Here is a 23,589-nt window from a genome sequence, read left to right on the forward strand (position 1 = left end):
ATGATTATTAAACTGCTAAAAATAAATTCCTAGCTAATATCGAAAAATAACACAACTGCAACTTCACTTATAAAATACGGAAAGAAATGCGCAATAGAAACAACACAATATTTTTGGACAAATTGTCCTTGGAAAAACCCCTAAGGGAAAACCAGTTCTACAGATGAGAAATTATATTAAACTTCAGCAAATCAAGAGATACAAAATTCCTTGCCTCACACTGGTAGAACTCTGACAACCTCCTAATTTCTCCCGCTGATATTTCTCACTGCTATCCCTGCGCTAACACTGCGCCCTTGCTAACACTGCAAGACTGTTTGCTAACACTGCAAACTCCTTCTCCAAAACGCTTCTTCCATGTGCCCTTGCTAACACTGCAAGACTGTTTGCTAACACTGCAAACTGCTTCACAAAAGCTTCTTCACATCCAAAGCTTCCTGCAAGACTGTTTGCTAACACTGCAAACTGCTTCTCCAAAGCTTCCTTGCTAGCACTGCAAGACTGTTTGCTAACACTGCAAACTGCTTCTCCAAAAGCTTCCTTGCTAACCCTGCAAAGCTTACTGTCCAAATGACCCAATGACCCTTTTCTATACTACTCCTATTGGTAAACCAACGACCGAGATTAAATCTAACCAACGGCTGAGATTAAGACAACTCAACAGCCAATAATAGAATTGGTTGCAAGGTGTCCAAAAGGGAATCTCTAAAATTAGTAAATAATAACCATTTACTAATTTTTGGCAAGTGGACAAACAGCTGTCCAAACCACCCATAAATACAACCGCTATTCATAGATAAGGACGAACAGCTGTCCAAGCTACCCATAAATAGTGCTGCTATTTTCGGGTCAGAAATAACAGCTGTCCAACTAACAATAATTAACACCTGCCACAGCAATGGATTATATTATATATACATACACACATCCCTCCCATGAAAATTGAAGTAGTAATCTGCGCGACAATGGATCTCAATATGAATTTTTCTGCAGTAGCCACTGGAATCTTATTACTTGCTTTGTTTTTCTTCCTTGTATTGAGACTGGGGAGAAAGAACAACGGGAGATTGGCACGTTTGCCAGGGCCATTCCCGCTGCCAATCATAGGAAATCTCCATCAGTTGGGAGGTCTTCCCCACCGTGGTCTGCAGCGGCTGGCTGAGAAATATGGCCCGATAATGTCTGTGAAGTTTGGGTCTGAAAATGTTGTGGTTGTCTCTTCTTCTGAGGCGGCGAAGCAGTTTCTGAAAACCCACGACTTGAACTTTGCAAACAGGCCGCTTATTGGCGCTGCCAAACACTTGTTTTACAATGGGAGGGACATTGCGTTTGCTCCGCACGGTGCTCATTGGCTAGATATGAGAAAAATATGCACGTTGGAGCTACTGAGTGGGAAGAGAATCGAGTCCTTCGGGAAAGTGATGGAGGAAGAGGCGGTGGCGATGGTGAAATCGATGTGGGAGAAGAGCGAAGGGGGAAAAGTGAGTGTGGATGTGAGCGAGAGCGTTGCCTGCTACACCTCCGACTTGACATGGAGAATGTTGACGGGCAGGACAAATGAAGACCGCGTGTCAGGGGGTGCAGCGTTTGAGGAGTTGATTAAGGAGGCTGCTGAGTTATCAGGAGTGGTTAACATTGGAGACCTCGTTCCTTGGTTGGAGTGGCTGGACTTGCAGGGGCTGAGGCGACGCATGATGAATCTCCACGACCGCTTCGACGCCGCAATGGAGAAGATAATAGAAGAACATGCGGAGCGCAAGGGGAGGCGCACCGCGGAGGAGGAAGGGGGGCGGCACAAGGACTTCGTTGACGTGCTCCTCGACACCGATGTCACATTAGATGATAAGAAGGCTATCCTCATGGTAAGTTAATTTGAAATCGTAATTGTTTTTATAATATATTTATTAAGGGAAACGATTAGTTCGTTGAGCATTTATTAATATTTAATTGAGGCTAACTATCAATGATCAAGTGTTGTGCTTTATGAATTTTTGATTATTAATTACTAGTTGAATGTTTTTTGAATGGGTTTGCAAGCAAAGTGGGCTTATTATTGGAAGGAACTTTGTGGTTAAACACACTTCAAATATAGAGTAGTAATGGGTTGGGTAAGCTCTTAGGAACTGTTGGTGTTTCACTTCTACATGCATCACCTAGATGCAATGTGTGCTTAGAGATCCATTCATTTTCATGAGAGTATTAGTTCTTCTGAACTACTTCTCATATGAAACACAAGTCAATGAGTTTGATTGAAGCTACATACTTGAATCTTGATAGTAATGTCATGATCATATTTGATGATGTGGTTCTCAAACTTTAGCTAAAAGTGGGGGACTTACAAAGTAGGATACTCTAAAATTTTGAGAGTGATTTCAAATTTCCACTTAAATTTTCAGATAGGAAGTTAGGGTGCTTAACTACAAGGTCCTATCATTAGTATAGTTCATCTAAATTACATTTTGCTATTATAATTTTCTTTTATAAAATTACATTCTCTATTTATGAAAAGCAATCAAGAATTTCTATTAAATAATCTAGCTTAGTTGTCACATTGTATTCTATTTATTATACACATATCTTTATTTTGATTAATATATCCATATGTTTATAGGTAATGTTCATTGCTAGAATCGATACGACAGCAACTACATTGGAATGGGCTATGAGTGAATTATTAAGAAACCCAAGTGTGATGAAAAATTTGCAAGAAGAAATTAATTCTATTGTAAAACAAGATGAGAAAATAATGAGTTATGATATTTTAAGAATGGAATACTTGCACTGTGTGGTAAAAGAGACATTAAGGTTGTATCCATCGGCTCCTTTACTCCTTCCTCATGAATCTATAGAAGCTTGTATTATCAAAGGAGCTAATCATGAATATTTGATACCAAAGAAAAGAAGGATTATAGTTAATGCTTGGGCTATAGGAAGAGATCCAAGAGTATGGAAAGAACCTTTGGAATTTAGACCTGAAAGATTTGCTGATAAAAAGTTTGATATGGTCAAAGATCTAGAGTTAAGAATGATTCCTTTTGGCTCAGGAGGAAGAGGTTGTGTCGGTGCTTCCTTAGGAATTGTTGTTGTTGAGGTCGCATTAGCACATCTCTTTCACTACTTCGATTGGAGAAGTGAAGATGAGATAGATATGACTGAATCTTTTGGAGGAACCATTCCTAGAAACAAACATCTATTAGGTATCCCCACTCAGAGTAAAGTCTAAATACATTTTCATCCTTTAAGATATAATCATTAGAGAAAGTTGTTGAATACCTTTTCACTCAAATTATGTAATCAATTAAATTCATAAATGAATTTTTATCTTACTGCAAAATGAGATTAAAAACAATATTGTAATGCATTGATCCATATTATGAATTAAACTATTGCAAATAAGTTTGTTTATTTTGAATTAAGTTTAGCTAAATTGTTATGATTCAACACATAGTATATTTTCTTTTATAACATGTATATAAATAAAATTTATTTATTTGTTCTTTTATATGAGAACTTATGTTCTTTTGAATATAATGTTTAGTGGGTCCATAAAGAGACAAGGTAAATATGTCAAATAACATTAATTTAATAGGTTTTTTGATAGTCGATATCTATTTTTTTTTAAACTTAATTTAAAACTTTTATATAATATGTATTATCTATTGGTTTAATTATATTGAATTATTAAAATCTAATTTAGTTTATTTACACCCTAACTATTATTATTATAATGTTCTTAGTTAAGTTCATTTGAGATAGAGAAGTACTACAATGAGTGACCTCATAGGAAGTCTTAGTGCTTCACCTTTGTAAGAGTCACCTAGATGCAAGAAGTCTTAAGTGTTCCATTTATTTCCATTAGAGATGGGTACTTGTGAACCACTAAGTTCATGAAACTTGGATCAATAAGTTTCACTCAAAAATTACAAAGTTGAATAGCAATATTAGAGATACAAAACTTAGTTTTATAATTTCTTCCCCTCTTATTAGAAATCTACCTTAAATTATATTGAACTAACTTGTAATATATTTTAATGAAATGTTTTGAGTGTTAAAGTACGTTAGTAGATATTATTGTTGTTAACCATTTTTGCACAAGATTCAACTGGTATTATTTATTAAAATTTTCGTTATCATCTTGAGTTAAACATTTGATTCTCTACACCAAACGAAGCGTAGAGCTTAAGGAGAAAACACATAATAAAAGCAAAAGCATATATATCCGTTGCAAGTAGTCGCATATCATCACGATAGTAAAGACAAAAAGGTAGTAAACAATAGCATTCACAATGGAAGGCACCGCAAATGATCCATTCTATCCTTCCATTTTTGTTTTAAGGAAGTGTTTATCATGGTGGGTTCACAATGTCACAAGGATAGAGGAGCAACGATGTATCAGAGAAATCAAGGTATTTAGCCACGCGAATAGTGAAATGAATTCATTCAGAAAGTTATATTATTATTCCTATAAAAAGAAAATTCATTCAGAAAGTTAAATTATTATTCCTATAAAAAGAAAATAACAATCGTTGAACTCCAAGAAATGTCATTTATACTACTTTGATAATCAAGGTTATGTGTGCAAGAAATAAAGGAGGAATCGTCCTAATACAAAGACAATGCAAGGGCATGTATATCTCGAGAATCCAAATGCATGTATATTTCATGTTTAGTATTCTTTGAACAAGTGTTTTAGCAATGAAAAGGTATATTAGGATTGTTAATCAGAAGATAAAATGTAATCAATGAACAATAATGGGAGTAGAATCTTGAGTGAGCTTAATGTTGGGTTAATTTACAAATATTTTAGTCTATTAGCTTATTGTGTCTTTAGCTTCCGTCAGTTGTTTGATTTCAGTGCTGGTTTTGGTCTCTGTTATATAGGAAGGATTCATATGTTGATGCAAGAGTGAGATAATATAATGACAGTCGCACTTACAAGAAAGGACATAAAGAGTCTATATGAAGCTATACCATTCAAGCTACTCTGCTAAGTGTATTGGAAGTGACAAAATTAATACAACAGATATAATAATAGAATGAGTAGAACGACAATCAACATGTATGAACCGATTATTCTGATGCTTAAAAAACAAATAGATACGCATAGAAGATACATTTCTAAATGATTTTACGACTATCACGGTCCCATAGATGGTAATATAGAATAGAAAAATTTGGTGACAAAGGATTTGTAAGCCACATTGAAGAGGCGAAGTGCAAGTGCCTTTGTGACGTAAGACAATAAGAATAAGTGCCACGATAATGAACATGTGCATAGGAGGAAGAGTAAACTGTGAGGGCTTCAAGAGAGAAGGAAGAACGATACATAGAAACCCATTTCATATGCCATAGTTGTTGGTCCAATTCACCGTTTAGAAAAGGTTTTAAGTCTTACTGGAGATCAAACAAGGGTTTGAGAAACACCATATGAGTAGAGTCAAGATCACAGACAAAAAAATCCACTCCTCCAGTAAATGAGAAATATATCATCCCAACTTCAGAAAAACAGCTCTAGCGCATACAATGAAGACATATTTATGGATATGCACTAAGGGTTCGTACATACACTACAGAAGGAAATGAAACCATGAGCATGGCTATCAAAGAAAGCATATTTCTTATAGAAGTAAACCATGAAAGGAAAGCATGGCATGATACATAAATTAAGCTTGATTAAAAGACAAGGGGATCCTTAAAACTTTTCCATAGCTTTAACAATTTCAAACCCCTTCTACTCATCAAAGGAAGAGAGTTAGGAATCACATACGAAAAGTCATGCATTAAGTCGCCGAAATCCAAACACGAGTAGCATTTTTTGTCTAGGGTTTGGATAACCCTATTTGCCACGGGATGCAAATTCTTCCCATCTCCCATATTTAAATGCTCTTTAAGTCTAACATGGGGAATCAATATGTTAGGACATAGCTATCCTCCCTACAAATTGCACTATTGACTAAATTTCTAAAAAATGAAAATAAAATGGATTTTTTTTTTTGAAATTTTTATCATTTGATCTTCATGATCTGTATATTTTGTGATCGAAAACAATAATTTTCTCCTAAAAAGTTCGTTGTTTTCATGAATTTGAAAAAGAATCATGTTTGATTTTTTTGTCTTTGGTACATTTTGTCTAGAGATTTGTAAGCGCCAATATGTTATGGGTCAAGTTTTTACTTCCCAATTTTTCAAGTGCTTGATGTATTAACATTTGATGAATTAACATGTGTCTATTAGAATTATCACCTTAATGCAATATTATTCATTGCATGATCCCCATTTTAGCACCCAATAAATATTATTGTCATAAAATGCTAAGTCTAGAAAATGGGTTTATTTTTCTATCATTGCATGGGTATGGGGAAGTGATGTTGTTATTATAGAAAATGGGCTTATTTTTTTTATCATTGCATAGGTATGGGGAAGTAATGTGGTTATTATTGTCAGTTAGGGGAAGTTTGACTCTACTTTTTCCTCCACTTCCTATATTCTCAAGATGCTCTGGGTATGTATCAAATTGACTATCTAATAGGTATTCCATGAAGAAATCTTCTTCTTGTCTTCCTTTACTCTTTCTTCTTGTAGAAAATTCCAGCATGTAAGGGCTACTCCTTTCATCCTAGACTTAGCTAACTTGACTTGGTGTGATTCTGAAATATTCTCACTTTCAAAGTGATTCTTTGAAGCTTCAATCCATTCCAAAACCAATTCAACATCCATCTTTCTTGTAAACATTGGTAACTCATTGGATTTTCCTCCCAAAGCCTTTAAATTGTTAATGGATGGCCTCTTAGCTTCAAATATCTCATCCTCTTTATCATCTAAGACTTATTCCTCTTCTTCTTCTTTCATTTCTTTCTTCTTAGCCACATTTTTCATGTGTTCCAACTTATTTACTAATTCTGTTAACATCCCCTTCACTTCTCTATTCTCTTTTTGATAGAACTCTTCTTGTTCCTCAACCTCTTAAGCTAGTTCTACATTGGTCACTATCTTGTTTGACCCTACTAAGAAATCTTGATTAGGTATACATAGCATCTAACTCTACACAATCTGAGGACTCTTGCTTTGATACAAAAAATGATGCAGAGCCTCACCTTGGAAAACTTATGAGGAAATAAATTTCTCAACTAAGTCTACATCAAAAGGTTTGTGCACCTTAAAGATCGATAGTTCTACTTAACTCAAATTGACATCTATCTTCATACTAGTTAATGTGTAGATATGCAATAGGAACTCATTTGACTTCCTATAGCAACATTGACTCTCCTGCATAGACTCAACTTAAATCGACCAAATTCTTCTTTATTGAAATTGAAATACATGGAGAACATTAATCAACTTTGAATACAAATTGACGACCAAGCAACATTAATCCATGTCTGAAATATACACCACCTTTCTACATGCATGGTTTAAGAACATGATTACAAACTGATTGTTGATCATGGCATTCCTATTTATTAACAAAAATTGCAACTTCATGGTTTGAACAAACCTTTACTACCATCACATATCAATTATATGATTTCAACATGTTAGTGAATGCATGAAGATATTCACTATATTCACAAATTGTCTTCCACGTGGATACAAACATAATATACATAAATCCTCCATTATCCCATAAAATAGATCATAGAGAGTTTAAAACACTCCCATCTACTATCACGACCCTGAAAACAATAGAAATTTACATTCAACAACTTAGAAAATTGATTTTCCCATAGCAAATTTCAAATCAGAAAACTTTTGTTGGATTTGAAACTAGACAACTATTTTGTTAACTATGAATATGTCATGTGCTAACTCTCAAATTAAGTGTTTCAATTTAGAAAGTCAAATAAGGAAAAGCTCACATTACAATAGAAGATCCACAAAATTGGAAAACTCAAGAAAACTCTTTCTATTCTTTTTCTACTGTGTTCGATTATTTTTCTATTACAAAAGTCTGTCTTTTCAATACTTTCTCATCTCTTCATTTGGGAAGATGAAACATCAACACTAAAAACAAGAAAGCCAAAACCATTTTCAAATCATGAAGGATCAGTTAGCATCAGAATTTGCCACCAACTTTTCCTATTGTTTGAAGTTTCTTGTAGCCATCAATTTTCTAATTGGCTTACTTATTTCAAACGCACACAAACACTTAGAAAAAAAATGACTCAAAACTAAAGTGAAATTAAATTTGTTCTAAGTGGTTATAATTGAAGAGCTTATAGAATCGTTATTCAATTTATGCCACCACATCATAGGACTTTATTACAAACATCAAAATTTTAAAACACACTAAAACATGACATCAACTTCTGTTATAATTTCTGCACTTCCTATAACATCCTCTTTGTTATATGTTCCTCTAGCATAATTTTGAAGTATTGTTTCATCTTTGTTTGTTCTTGTAGCATATTTCACCATGTCAATTCTGTAGTATAATCTGTCTGATCTGCTCCTACAGCATATTTAAGTCTATAGTCTATATTTTCCAATGTGATCACGACACCACATTCCCAATTGAACCGATATTTATTGATGTCATTTTATGATAAAAAATATTTTAAGAGTAGAAATGGTCAAATCTGAAAAAGATGCGTATCACTTAGAAAAATAAAAAATCTAAGAGATAACCATTTCTCTTATATTATTTTTTGGTTTTTTAAAAATTCAGTAGTCTTCAACATACGTAAGACTTCACCTGCCACAAAAGACGACCCAGAATTGTGGGAAAGAGATGAAGTTGCAGAACACGTAAGATTACATGCGGCACAATGGACTAGTTGTCGGAAACTGGCGAGGCTAGCAATGGATCTGGCAATGGATATGCACACATTCCTCCCGAGAAAAGTGAGCTAGCAATGGATCTCAATCTGAGTGGTTCTGCAATAGCCACTGGAACAATTATAATTTAAATATTTAGTGGCATTGTTTTTGTTTTGTTAATATGTAACTTTAATATTATAATTAATAGAAAAGTGACTAGTTTTAAAAAGTTTATAAGGTCCTCTTTTATAGTATAATCTATTTAATTGGATTTGGTTACTCTAAGTTTGTTTTATAAACTTATAATCTCTATTTATAAAAATAATTTAATAATTTTTGTTATATAATCTAATTTAGTTGTGACATTTTTTTCTATTGATTAAACACATATATTTATTTCAAATAATACATTCACATGTTTATATGTAATGTTTGTTGGTGGAATTGACACATCATCAACTACATTGGAATAGGCAATAAGTGAATTATTGAGAAACCCAAATGTGATGAAGAAACTACAAGAAGAAATCAGCTCTATAGTCAAACAAGATGACAAAATAAAAAATTATGATATTTTAAGAATGGAGTACTTGCATTGTGTGTTAAAAGAGACATAATGTTACATCCACCAGCCCCTTTCCTTCTTCCTCATGAATCTATAGAAGCTTGTATTCTCAAAAGACCTGACCATGAATACTTGATACCAGAGAAAACACAACTTATGGTAAATGCTTCGGCTATTGGAAGAGAAACATTAGTATAGAAAGAACCACTGGAATTTAAATCTGAGAGATTTGTGAATAAAATTTTTGATATGATCATGATCTAGAGCTAAGCATGATTCTTTTTGGGGCTAGATGGAGAGGTTAGCTAGTGCTTCCTTGGGTATTGCCATTAGTGATGTTGCACTAGCACATTTCTTTCACTACTTTGATTGAAGAAGTGAAGGCAAGATAGTAATGAATGAATCTTTTGGTGGTACTAATTGTAGAAACAAACATCTATTTGGTATTCCTACTTGGAGATAAGTCTAAATGCACTTTCATCTCTCAAGAAATAACTCCTAGAGATTTCAGACAAATTATGTAATTGATTAAATTTATAAAATAATACCATCTTATTGAATTAAATTAATGAAATATAAGATTACAATGTACTTGATACATGTTATGAATTAAACTTTTTCAAATATATTAGTTCATTTAATAAGAATTTTAGCTAAATTCTTATGGTTCAATATATAATAACTTTTCTTGCATAACTTGTTCATAAATAAAAATTATTTATTTTTCCTTTTATGTGAGAACTTAAATGATCTTAAATATAATTTTTAACAAGTCCATCAACTGATAGAATATTATTATACATCAAATAATAAAGTTTGATTTATATTTAAAAATTAGACACCTCTTTATTTTGTATGTTAACTTAGATCTTTTATTACAAGAATGTGTATTGTTTCAATTATATTTATAAATAAATATTCATGAAATAGTAACTCAACTCTAAGTAATTAAAATAATCAACAAAAATCATGTTCGATATTAAGATACTAAAAATATCACTACATATATAACATAAGAATCCACAAACATATTGTATTTTAATTAGAAGATTCAAATTAGTGTTATAATTTTATATGCTCTTATATGGAACTCTAGGTCCCTATAACACTTAATTTACCTTTAAAAAAATGTATATTATGAATTTAACTACCAATAAAGTATTGTATCATTATACCTATTAAATATATAATGTTTTATAATTCAAACACATAATAATTAATAAAATGAAGAATACACTTCTATATTGTATGTAATAAAATTAGTAGGTAATGAGAGAAGTCATATAAAACAAATCACTCATGACAGATTTATGAAATTGCTATAGACATGTGAAACAATATCATTGTTTATTTTAGAAATCAAAATTATTTAAGGCTCCTATAATGCTAGCTTTCATTCTACGAAACAACAAGTAATTTGGTGTAAAACTATAAGTCTATTAATTAATAATCTTTGTTCAAATTTCTAGTGATGGGTATGTGTAGGATCATGGTGTACCAAACTATGGCCTTAAGTGGCAGTGAAAAATCAGCAAATCAGGGTTATGTAAACTTGACACATAATTTTAAAGTGGTTATAGACTTTATATCAAAAATTTGTAAGAAAATAATTTTAAGGAAATTGAATTTCATTTATAAACTACTAGGCCTTATCTGGAGAAAAAAATAATTGATTGGTCAAAAGTTTGGATTTTAATGCAGTACTACAAAACTTTCAGGGCGAAAATAAAAGGTAGGTGTATGTCTGACCACCTTAATCAAAATAAAATGATAATTATTTTTTAATATAATTATAGATATAAAAAGTAGACTCGTGCCCAAATGTGACGCATATTTTTGGGTATTTTTATTCCAAATAAATAATTAAATATGAATTTTCTGATAAAACTTTTTCAGAATAAAAAAACTCTTGTGTCTGACCACCTTAACTAATAGAAAATTTTACCATTTTAAAAAAAAAAAAAAAATTCTTATACTAGGCGAAGCATAAAATGTGACGCAACTATTGGATTTCAAAAATGTTATATCGTTTGAAAGTTATAGGTTTTTTTCAATCAGTATGTCAATCGACACTTTACAATAATCTTCATTGAAAATTAACTAATAAATACTTATTGAACTCAAAATTTGAGAGAAATTATATTGATGGAATCTTGAGGGTGATATTAAAAAACCCTTTTCATTTCATTCAATTTTGATCAAAATAACATTGTCAGATGACTACTTGAAGTCTAAGTGTCACTGAAACCCTTCTCAACCACATTTTTTGGCTTGACCGAATAGGCTTTGTAAATACCAGGCTTGATCAGATATCCGATTTGAAATCAGATATCAAATTTCAAATTAGATATCCGATCAGGCCTAGTAATTTTACACACCAACTTGGAGGGAAATTTGAGAGGGGGGATTTTTTAAATTTTAAATTTGGAGAGAGAGAAATTTAAGAGGAAATAAATTTAAGAGGGAAACTTTAGAATGTTTTAGTGGGAAATTTATTTTAGGAAAGTGTGGACATTATTATTATTATTATATATTATTATTATTATTATATATTATTATAATTATTATTACATTATAGTAATATGTTTGATTATTATTATTAAATATAATATAGTTATAAATATAATAATAATAATTATAAATAAATATAATATAGTGATATATATGATATATATTACTATTATTATTAAATATATATAGTAGTATTATATGACTAAATTATTAAACTTAATAATATATATGGTTATTATTATTTTTATTAAATATATAATCTAGTAACATATATGATTATTATTGTTATATGATCTAATAATATATTATTATTATATTAAAATATATAATATTATATAATTATTAAAAACAATATTGTCATAAAATGCCTCATTTCGACGCATTTCATGACAACATATGTCCCTAAGGCCCCTAATGACCCCTTTCGACGCATTCCCAATGGGTCCCTAGGGGTCCCAAGGATATACATTGTCATGGAATGTGTCAAAAGGGGTCATAGGTCATCCTATGACCCCCTTCAACCCACATGAACATCATCGAATGTGACAAAGGGGGTCATAGGTCATCCTATGTTCCCCTTTGACCCATATGAATGATTCTAATATGTCCCTAGGGGTCCTAGCACCCTTAGGGATACATGTCATCATGGAATGTGTTGAAGGGGGTCATAGGGTTACGACCCATATGAATGATTCTAATATGTTCCTAAGGGTCCTAGGACCCCTAGGGAAACATGTCATCATGGAATAGGTCGAAAGGGGTCATAGGTCACCCTGTGACCCCCTTCAACCCATATGAAAAATTCTAATATTTCCCTAGTGGTCATAGGAACCCTAGGGACACATGCCATCATGGAATATGTTGAAAAGGGTCATAGGTCACCCTATGATGCCCTTTGACCCATATGAATGATTCTAATATGTCTCTAGGGGTCCTAGGAACCCTAGGGACACATGTCATCATGGAATGTGTTAGACCTATAACCTCATTTGAACCATATGAATATTTCTAATATGTCCCTAGGGGTCATAGGTCATCCTATGACCCCCTTTGACCCATATGAGTGATACTAATATGTTCCTAGCGGTCCTAGGACCACTAAGGACACATTTCATCATGAAATGTGTCGAAGGCGGTCATAGAACACCCTGTGACCCCCCTTCAACCCATATGAAAGATTCTAATATGTACCTAGGGGTTCTAGGACCCCTAGGGACACATGTCATCATGGAATGGGCTGAATGGGGTCATAGGTCACCCTATGACCCCCTTCGACCCATATGAATAATTCTAATATGTCCTTAGGGGTCCTAGGACCCCTAGGGACACATGTCATCATGGAATGGGCCAAAGGGGGTCATAGGTCACCCCCTTCAACCCCTATGAATGATTCTAATATGTCTCTAGGGGTCTTAGGACCCCTGGGGACATATGTCATCATGGAATGTGTCGAAGGGGCTCATAGGTCACCCTATGACCCCCTTCAACATATATGAACTATTCTAATATGTCCCTAGGGGTACTAGGACCACTAGAGACACATGTCATCATGAAATGTGTCGAAGGGGGTCATAGGTCATCCTATGGCCCCATTTGACCCATATGAATGATTTTAACTAGGAACTCTAAGGACACATGTCATCATGGAATGTGTTGAAGGGGGTCATAGGTCACCCTATGACTCACTTTGACACATATGAACGATTCTAATATGTCCCTAGGGGTCCTAGGATCTCTAGGGACACATGTCATTATGGAATGTGTCGAAGGTGGTCATAAGTCACCCTATGATCTCGTTCGACCTATATAAACGATTCTCACATCATGTGATGGGTCGAAGGGGGTCATAGGTCACCCTATGACCCCCTTCGACCTATATGAACAATTCTAATATGTCCCTAAGGTTCCTAAGACCCCTAGGGACACATGTCATCATGTAATGGGTCGAAAGGGGTCATAGGTCATCCTATGACCCCCTTCGACCCATATGAATGATTCTAATATGTCCTTAGGGGTCCTAGGACCCCTAGGGACATATGTTGTCATGGAATGTATCAAAAGGGGTCACAAGTAATCCTATGACCCCCTTCGACCCATATAAATGAGTCTAATATGTCTTTAGGGGTCCCAAGACCCCTAAGGACATATGTCATCATGGAATGCATCGAAAGCAGTCATAGGTCATCTTGTGACCCCCTTCGACCCAAATAAATAAGTCTAATATGTCCTTAGGCATCCTAGGACCCCTATGGACATATTTCGTCATTGAATGCATTGAAAGGGGTCATATGATGACCTATGATCCATTTTAACCCATACAAATGATTCTAATATGTCCTTAGGGGTCCTAGGACCCCTAGGGACATATGTCATCATTAAATGTGTTGAAAGGTTTCATAAGTCATCCTATGACCCCCTTCAATCCATATTAATGATTGTAATATGTCCCTAGGGGTCTTAGGACCCCTAGGGACATATGTCATCATGGAATATGTCAAAAGACCTATGACCCCCTTCGACCTATATAAACGATTGTAATATGTCCCCAAGGGTCATAGGACCCCTTGGGACATCTGTCATCATGGAATGCATCAAAAGGGATCATAGGTCATCCTATGACCCCCTTTGATCCATATAAATGATTGTAATATGTCTCGAGGGGTCCTTGGACCCCTAAGGACATACGTCATCATGGAATGCATCGAAAGGGGTCATAAGTCATCCTATTACCCCCTTTCACCCATATAAATGATTCTAATATGTCCTTAGGGGTCCTAGAATCCCTAGGGACATATGTCATCACGAAATGTGTCGAAAGGGGTCATAGGTCATCTTGTGACCCCCTTTGACCCATATAAATGATTCTAAAATGTTTGTATGGGTCCTAGGACCCCTATGGACATATGTCATCACAGAATGTATTGAAAGGGGTCATAGGATTAATTATGACCCCCTTCGATCCATATAATCTATTTTAATGTCCCTAGGGGTTGTAGGACCCCTAGGGACATATGCCATCATAGAATGTGCTGAAAGGGGTCATAGGTCATCCTATGACCCCCTTTGACCCATTTAAATGATCTAATATGTCCCTAGGGGTCCTAAGACCTCTATGAACATATGTTGTCATGGAATGTGTCAAAAGGGGTCATCATATGACCCCTTTTGACCCATATAAATGATTCTAATATGTCCCTAGGGCTCCTAGGACCCCTAGGGACATATGTTATTATGAAATATTTCAAAAGGGGTCATAGGTCATCCTATGACCTCTTTCAACCCATATAAATGATTCTAATATGTCCTAGGGGTTCTGGGACCGCTAGGGACATATGTCATCATGGAATGTGTTGAAAGACATCATAGGTCATCCTATGACCCCCTTCGACCCATATAAATGATTCTAATATGTTCCTAGGGGTCCTAGGACTCCTAGGGACATATGCCATCATGGAATGTGTTGAAAGGGGTCATAGGTCATCCTATGATCCCCTTCGACCCATCTAAATGATTTTAATATGTCATTAAGGGTTGTAGTACCCTTAGGGACACATGTCATCATGGAATGTGTCAAAAGGGGTCATAGGTCATCTTATGACCCTCTTTGACCCATATAAACAATTCTAATACGTCCTTAGCGGTCCTAGGACTCTTATGGACATATGTCATCATGAAATTTGTCAAAAGGGGTCATATGTCATCCTCTGACCCATTTCAACCCATATAAATGATTCTAATATGTTCCTAGGGGTCCTAGGACTGCTAAGGACATATGTCAGCATGTTATGTGTTGAAAGGGGTCATAGCTCATCTTATGACCCCCTTTGACATATATAAAAGATTCTAATATGTCCCTAGGGACATATTAGAATTGTTTATATGGGTTGAAAGGCGTCCTAGGGACATATGTCATCATGGAATGTGTCGAAAGGGGTCATAGGTCATACCCCCTTCAACCCATATAAACGATTATAATATGTCCCTAGGGGTCCTAGGACCCCTAGAGACATATGTTGTTATGGAATGTGTCAAAAGGAGTCATAGGTCGTCCTGTGACCCCCTTTGACCCATATAAACGATTCTAATAGAAATAATATAGTAAAAATAATAATATAGTGTAATAATTATATATATATTATATTTATAGATTATAATAATAATAACATAATATATTATTATATATTAATAACATAGGTCATAATAATAATACATTATAAATTATAATTTATAGATGATAATCATAATAATATATATTATATTTATAGATTATAATAATAATAATAACATAATATATTATTATATATTAATAGATTATATATTAAATCTTTACGTTGCGTTATTATATATATATATATATATATATAGATTATATATTATATTATGTATAATAGTTACATTATTATATTATATATTTATAGATTATATATTATATCTTTACATATTTCATAACTCAAATTAGTCATATAACTCACAAATTCGTTTTTCCCTCCAATTTTTTTGCCACTAGTATTGGATATCCGATAAGTCTTGGGGCTTACTTTCTAGGTTTGGTACCTGGATAGGTGAAAAAAAGTTAGAGTGGGTTTTGAAGTGCTTTTAGATGTCGTCAAACTCTATTTTTTTCACATTGCCACTTTTTGGCACACCATGATCCTACACATACCTTGATAATTCCTGTCCATAAATCATCATACAATTAAAATGTTGTTCCTTGGACAACATTGCCCAAATCCAAGAAACCTATATCCAACACTATATTGAATGATTCAATCCACTTTTCTATACAAGAAATCCAAATTCAAAGAAAATGACTAAACTGAACTTGAAATTTGTGTATTCAATTGCACAAAACAACTCCATACAACTCCCAACCCTTGGGATGTGTTTGATTGATGATTTTATAGGTTTCCAAAGAGATTTTAGGTGATTGGATTAACCATAAAGCTCCTCCTTTTTTCTGGCTTTTCTGCCAAAAAATTATCAAGCAACTTTTCAAAAAGTTGCACAATCTTGACAACTTTTGGCATCCTTGAGAAACTTTTCTCTCCTTCAATTGGGAACCTCCAAACCTATCTAGTTTTATCCATAGATGATTTCTAGACATAATTTATTTCCTAGAACAAAAATATGCATGATTTAGGCCATTTTTTTCCTTCTTGACAACTTTTCCCAGTTGTTGCCGAGTTTGACATCTTTTGACATCTATTCTCTTTCCAACTCCCAAATGACATGTTAGGAATCCTAATACATGAAAGAGGATTAAATAATATTATAGAGGAAAAGGTAGGTTAAAATCACACCTTCAAAATTCTTATGGTCTTAGACCTATGCTCCCTAATACAAGCTACACTCATAAACACACACCAAAAACATCTACCTAGCAACTTCTACATCCCAAAAAGATGAAACAAAAAGAAGTTAATCCATGCTTAGAATGGCTAGGATTGGATCCATGCCCAATATTTTAAATTTTGACTCCCTAATCCAAGTGGCATCAACATTATCCTTTCCCAACCATTGGATAAGATGCTCCAAGTAGGCCTTGGTGCTAGTATGTTTGTAGAATCTAGAATCCAATATCCTATCTTCTTGCAGAAGTGGAGGATAGTTTAGTTGGAGGCTTAGTAGATCCTATGTGACCTCTTGGAGACTCTAATCAACATCTAGGATATGTCCTTTGTAGGGAACAAAATCTACAACATTGAAGAGTTGTGGCAAACCTAGGTCTCTAGGAAGCTCAACCTTATATGCATTTTCCCTCTATTTGTCAAGTATTTTGCAAGGATGTACCCTCCTCATGTGGAGTTTGTGTGGTACCCCCTTTGAAAATCTTTGTTTTTTTAGATGTACCATCACAATATCTCATATTTGAAATTGCAACTCTCTCTTTGAGGCATCCATCTTTTATTTTAATTTGTCATCATTTTAAGTCAATGTCTTCCTTACACTTTTATGGACTTCCCTAATTGATTGGAAAAATTCCTTAGCATAGATACTACTTGGGACCCCATCTTTCAAGGATCTCAACTCAAAAGCTACTCTAGGATGAAAACCATAAACTACCTCAAAGGGACTCGTACTTGTTGATCTATTCATTGTATCATTATAAGCATATTTAGCTTGCCCAATGAGTTGATCCCAATACTTCTCATACTCCTTTGTGAGGAACCTCAAGAGGTTACCAAGACTCCTATTAGTGAAATTTGTTTGGCCATCAATCTATGGGTGGTAGGGAGATCCAAAAGACAAGTTGGTTTCAAGTCTTCTCCACAGATTTTTCCAAAAGTGGCTCATGAATTTGGTGTCCCTATTTGAAACAATACTAATAGGTAGCCAATGGATCCTAACCACCTCTTTGAAAAAAAAAATTAGCTATCTGACAAGCATCATGGATACTCTTGTAATGCACAAAGTGAGCCATCTTATTGAAACTATCCATAATCACATAGATTCTATCATACCCCTTCCTTGCTTTGGGAAGGCCGACTACAAAAAAAATCCATACTTATACATTTCCATGGTCTAATAGGGATTTGAAGTGGTTGGTAAAGACTAGAATTTGAAGATGTCCCCTTGAATTTTTGGCACACTATGCAACTCTCAACATATTGTTTAATGTCTCTAGTCATCCTAGGCCAAAAATGGAACCTAGTGACTAACTCTTGAGTCTTATTGACTCCAAAATAACCACTAAGTGCTCCATTATGATTTTCTTGGATCAAATTCTCCCTTATTGACCCTCTAGGAACTCAAATTTGATTGCCTCGAAGCAATAAATCATTCTGCAATGTATAATCAGAAAACTCACCATGAAAGTTATTTTTAAAACTCCTTGCATACCTTGTAAATTTGAGAAAAATATTCATCATCAACATATAGGTCTTTGAAGTTGTCTATACCTATGCTTTGTAGTTGAATATCTTGTAGTATGAGGAATCTTTTACTCAAAGCATTAGCTACTTTGTTCTACACTACCTTCTTGTTCTTGATTGTAAATATGCAAGCTTGCAAATATTTTACCTACTTCATATGCTTGTTGCTTAGTTTATCTTGAGAATCAAGGAAGTTTAGGACTTGGTTTTCTAAATACACAACAAATTTCTTTGGGAGAAAATAGTTCCTCCACTTCATTAGAGCTTGGACTAGAGCATACAACTCTAGGTCATAAGAGAAGTAATATCTCTTGGGATCATTGAGTTTCGCACTGTGAAAGGCCACTAGTCTCCCTTCTTGGCTTAGGATAGCTCCAAAGGCTACATTGATAGAATCACATTCCACTTGTAAAAGTTTGTCAAGACTAGGTAGTACTGGTGTAGACATCTCTGTTATTATGCTTATGCTATAGGAAAGTAAAATGCAAGTAAAAGAACCTCCACTATTGCTGTAGGAAACTGACATGCTTAACTCTTTACTAAAACAAATAGTAGAAATGCAATAAAATGCTAACATATATTCCAACTTAATTCATTTACTATAACTGTTCTCACAGATGTTGCAGGAACATTCACAAAGTATGATGCTATAGGAAGGAACTTACAACTTCTACTTGCAATACTAGAAATTCTTGGAAATAAATCTATACTATTCTAATCTAATCCACCTCCCAAGTGGGACCCCTTGGTTGGCTTCAACTAAACTACTAACACAGGATAGAAGCCAAAAACTATTTCATTACATTTCAGAAATTCATTATATGGGAACAATACATAGAACTGTAAAAATAATTCACTGCAAAAATTAACAGTTTGTTTTCATAAACTTTCTCCTTCTGACTAAACTAACACACTTGGTCTGATCCCTATATATAGAAGATCGAAGCTTATTCCAAAATAGAAAATTAAGCAACCTAGCTATAAATCCGTAGGAGAGAAAGAAGGAAAATAAAAACTCAAGGTAGGAAGAAAAGATAATGGCTCAAGGTGGGAATAATAAAGTCTAAACAACTGCTTGACATAATAATAAATGCAGAGAATGTGGTAAGTTTTCACAGCTCCTCCATATTTGCAACCGCTTCGTTTGGTACTATTATGATTTTTTTCCATCATGGCTAAACTTCATCATTCTTTTCTCCTTGAATGCTATTGGCTATCTTCAATGTTCATCTTTGAATTCTTCTAATCATCTTCAATGTCATTGCTAACAAGTTAGTTCTAATGTAGAGATATTTTCAAATAAGCATTATCAAATTAAATTCAAATGTAAGAACACACATTCTGATAATTATATGAAATACTGCATCATATATATAATATTGGCAAAAGATGGCTTACTATCTACCCATAGGTTAACCATTGGTTTAGGTAAACATAAGTTCACAAATGTGGTGATGAAAATGAAATAGAGTATTGAAAAAGTGTTTAAAACTATCATGAAATAGAGACAATAATTAGCCTCATCATTTGCCCCATGGTAAATTGATGCTTGTCCTCAAGCATGTCATTTCCTAGCTAGTAACTTGAATTCCCCCACTTTTATCTTTCCTTTCCTATTGCTGTTGAAGGTATAATAGAATCCTTGTGTTCTTTCTTGAACCTCCCTTCTATTGTCCTCCTACAACTTGTCAAATCTATTAGCATTAATGTCATGTAAATGCCACATGAACATTGGAGGTTTCATAGTGAGTGGGCACCATAGTTTTGGTCTAGCGTATTTCCCTAATTCTAGATACTTTGGAGCTTGGTGAAGGGTAGCCTCCAAGTTGATGGGACTATGTGGCTCTAACGTTTTAAGTGACTCATGTAATCTAGCCCATCTACTTCTAGCACCGACCATAGCTCTCTAGAAGGAAAAGTAGGGTAAGTTCTCATAATCAACATAGGCCTTAGTTCTGGTAGCGAAGATTGTATCCCTTAATCCCTTGTTATTATCTACATAAGTTAATCTAAACCAGTCCTTAAGAACTTCTTCTGGTTTATTGCTCTCAACTCTTAATGGCAAGGGCTCTATTCTTTCTTTGTCTCTATAATTATTCAGTTACCTATCATAGTTTTCTTCATTAGACATCCAAGACATCAAAGCCCCTAAATGTATATCCCCTAAATAGATTAAAAGATTCCATTGGGTTTCTGAAGGGATAATAAAATTATGCACATATAATTCACAGAGAAAATTTTGCTACCAGGATGGTAGAGTCTAATATAAACCATAAAATTCCTAGGCCAATTTAAATTTAGCATTTATATTCTTAAGGGTTAGCATAAATTGGAATAAAAGAAATTGTTCTTTTAAATAGAGAGCATAAATCCATGGCATCAATCTACAGGCAAGTGCTTGATTAGCCAATTCGAGGGCATGATCCATCCTTTATTTTTTATTTGCTAATTGATCCTTCAAATTTGTGATTTCTTCACCTTGGGATGCTAGGACTTCCCTCATATTTTTCCTCTCTTCATCCCACAAGGCCTCAACAAACATATGTTGTCCAAACAATTGGAAAAGGAGTTTCTACGGGGTAATAGAATCATTGTCTTCTTCATGGTTTCTTTTCCTCTTTCTTTGTTCCCTCCATAAATGCTCTACAACATCAATAAGCCATGTTGATTTATAGGGAACTAGGGTAGTGCTTGGATAAACTTGCTCAGGAATTGTTTCATCTATACAGCTTGAAGTACCTAGTTGGCCTGCTAGGGTATCATTTGAATTTTCATTGAATTCAACCCTACATTCCTCATTAAGATTTTCAAGAATATTTGTAGTTTCATGATGAGGAGGAGAGTGATCAAGAATAATTTTTACAGGGGATTTTTTAGTAGATAGCTTGGATGAGGGGGATTCTTTAGAAATTTGTCCTCTCATTCTAGGACTTCTTCTTACAGGGGTTTCTTCTAGTATCATAGCCTTTTTCTTACCTCTTCCTTTTGGTGTCTTTGCTACAAGAGTAACTAATATAGGATCCTTCTTAGTTCTCTTTTGCCTCATGAATATAGAGTTTGGATCTTATTTTACTAGAATAGAGATTTCTTCTTGCAATTTTCATTTTCTCTTTACTCAGCTAGAGGTAGGTTTCTGGGTTTCTTGAATAGGTAAAGGCATAGTCTCTTGCACATTTTCTTATACATTTTCTTGTACACTGCCTTTTACATTTTCAGCTTCAAAATCTTGAGTGCTTTGCTTAGTATGTTCATTACTGGGAACTACATTCTCCTCACTAAGCTATTCATGAAGGGCAGCCTAGGGTTGTAAGGTTTTAGCTTAGAAAAATTCAACCCATGACATGGGATAAACATCCCTAAGTGATATTTTTATGAGTAATTTAATCAGGGCATGATGGATGACATAATTGTCCTTTCCCTTTTGGGTTTCTTTAGCACTAATACACAACATATTGTACAAGAAATTAGGAATATTTACTAGATGATTATGCCTTATACAATTGAGCAATTTAAAATGATGTGCATGTAAATATGAAAATCTTCCTTCACATGTGAGGTACTTGATAATGTGCATGGCCAACTCATTGTATGGCGGCATAAGAGATGTTCTTTTGCAACCTTACTTGGTAATATCCATCTAAGGATCAGTTGGTATGACAAATTGAGCCTTGGCTGATCTTGTATCATGAGTATTGGGATAATGTTCTCCTATTTTTGGTAACCCAGTTACTTTTGCTATATTCTCTTCTATAGCGACCACTGTTAAGCCCCATATAGAAGCTTCTCTTTCATCAAATGTCCTTGTGAATTATGTGGCTTCTTCTTCATCAAATGTAGTCAAACTTAAGAAATACCCTAACCAGCCACACATATTAAATCTCCTCACTACCTCTACATATGAGAGCAAAATGGTATGCACCACTGGTTCTCACCACTACAATTGTCCACCCATTTTTGCTTAACACTTTCACTCTTTGCACTGCTTGCACTATTTCCCCCTTACAAATTCAAGCTTCTTTTGTTGTTTTACAAACCCATTTTCAAATTTCATTTGATAGGTAATTAATGGGTCAGTGCAAGAAGTTGGGTCTCACTTTTGGCCAAAAAGTGGAAGTGTTTTTCCTGTTTTTGAAATATTTTGTCAATTGATGCAAAAATTTGATCCATTTAGAGATTAAATATAAAAAAACTTCAGAAATAAAAATTGTAGTCCTTGGAATCTTCTTTTTGAATATGTAATTTATTTGTATACCCATATGATAGATTATTTTTTTGGTATGGATCTTTAAAAACCACTTTTTCAAAATGTCTGTTTCAGGACCATACCGCGCTCATGTACGGACAAAATAATTTGACACAAATGAATGAATTTTTGTGAATCCTTTTAAATGGAGTTACCTAACACACCAAAGATTGATGAGAATATTTTTCTTGAATTTTTTAATGAATATATTTTTTTTTATTAATTTTTAATTGGCTATAAAAGAAAATTTTTAAACCTCTCATGTACGGACACCATAATTTGATCAAAATTTCACTTTTTTCAAAAAGAAATTTCTTTAACTTCAAAAGAATTTAATGTATATTGATGACATATAAATTAATTTAAGAAAAAATATAAAATAAAAAAGTTATTAAAGTTTTAGTGAACGTTGCTATTTTACATTTAGGTACCACCTTTGATTAGAAAAAAAAAAAAAATAGTAAATAAAAACATAACTTTATAAAATTTATATTTTTGAAATTAGGATAGTGAGAGCTCTAATGGGTTTTTGTTTCGTAAAAAAATTTGATCGGGAAGACCCTCTAAAAATAATGGCAAGGCATGAATTTGTCAGTTCAATGCCTTAGCCAAATCTTGAGAGGCCAAGGCATAGGCTTGGT

At 33.9% G+C, this 23,589-nt stretch overlaps 1 pseudogene; it reads left to right on the forward strand.

Annotated features, from left to right (window-relative positions):
* The first annotated feature begins 965 nt into the window (after positions 1-965).
* LOC149533890 (cytochrome P450 750A1 pseudogene) lies at positions 966-9,817 on the forward strand (annotated as a pseudogene).
* The last annotated feature ends 13,772 nt before the right edge of the window (positions 9,818-23,589 follow it).

This window comes from Cupressus sempervirens, chromosome 10 (genome assembly GCF_028749045.1).
Source record: "Cupressus sempervirens isolate cs-2001-9-10 chromosome 10, ASM2874904v1, whole genome shotgun sequence".
NCBI classification, from domain to species: domain Eukaryota; kingdom Viridiplantae; phylum Streptophyta; class Pinopsida; order Cupressales; family Cupressaceae; genus Cupressus; species Cupressus sempervirens.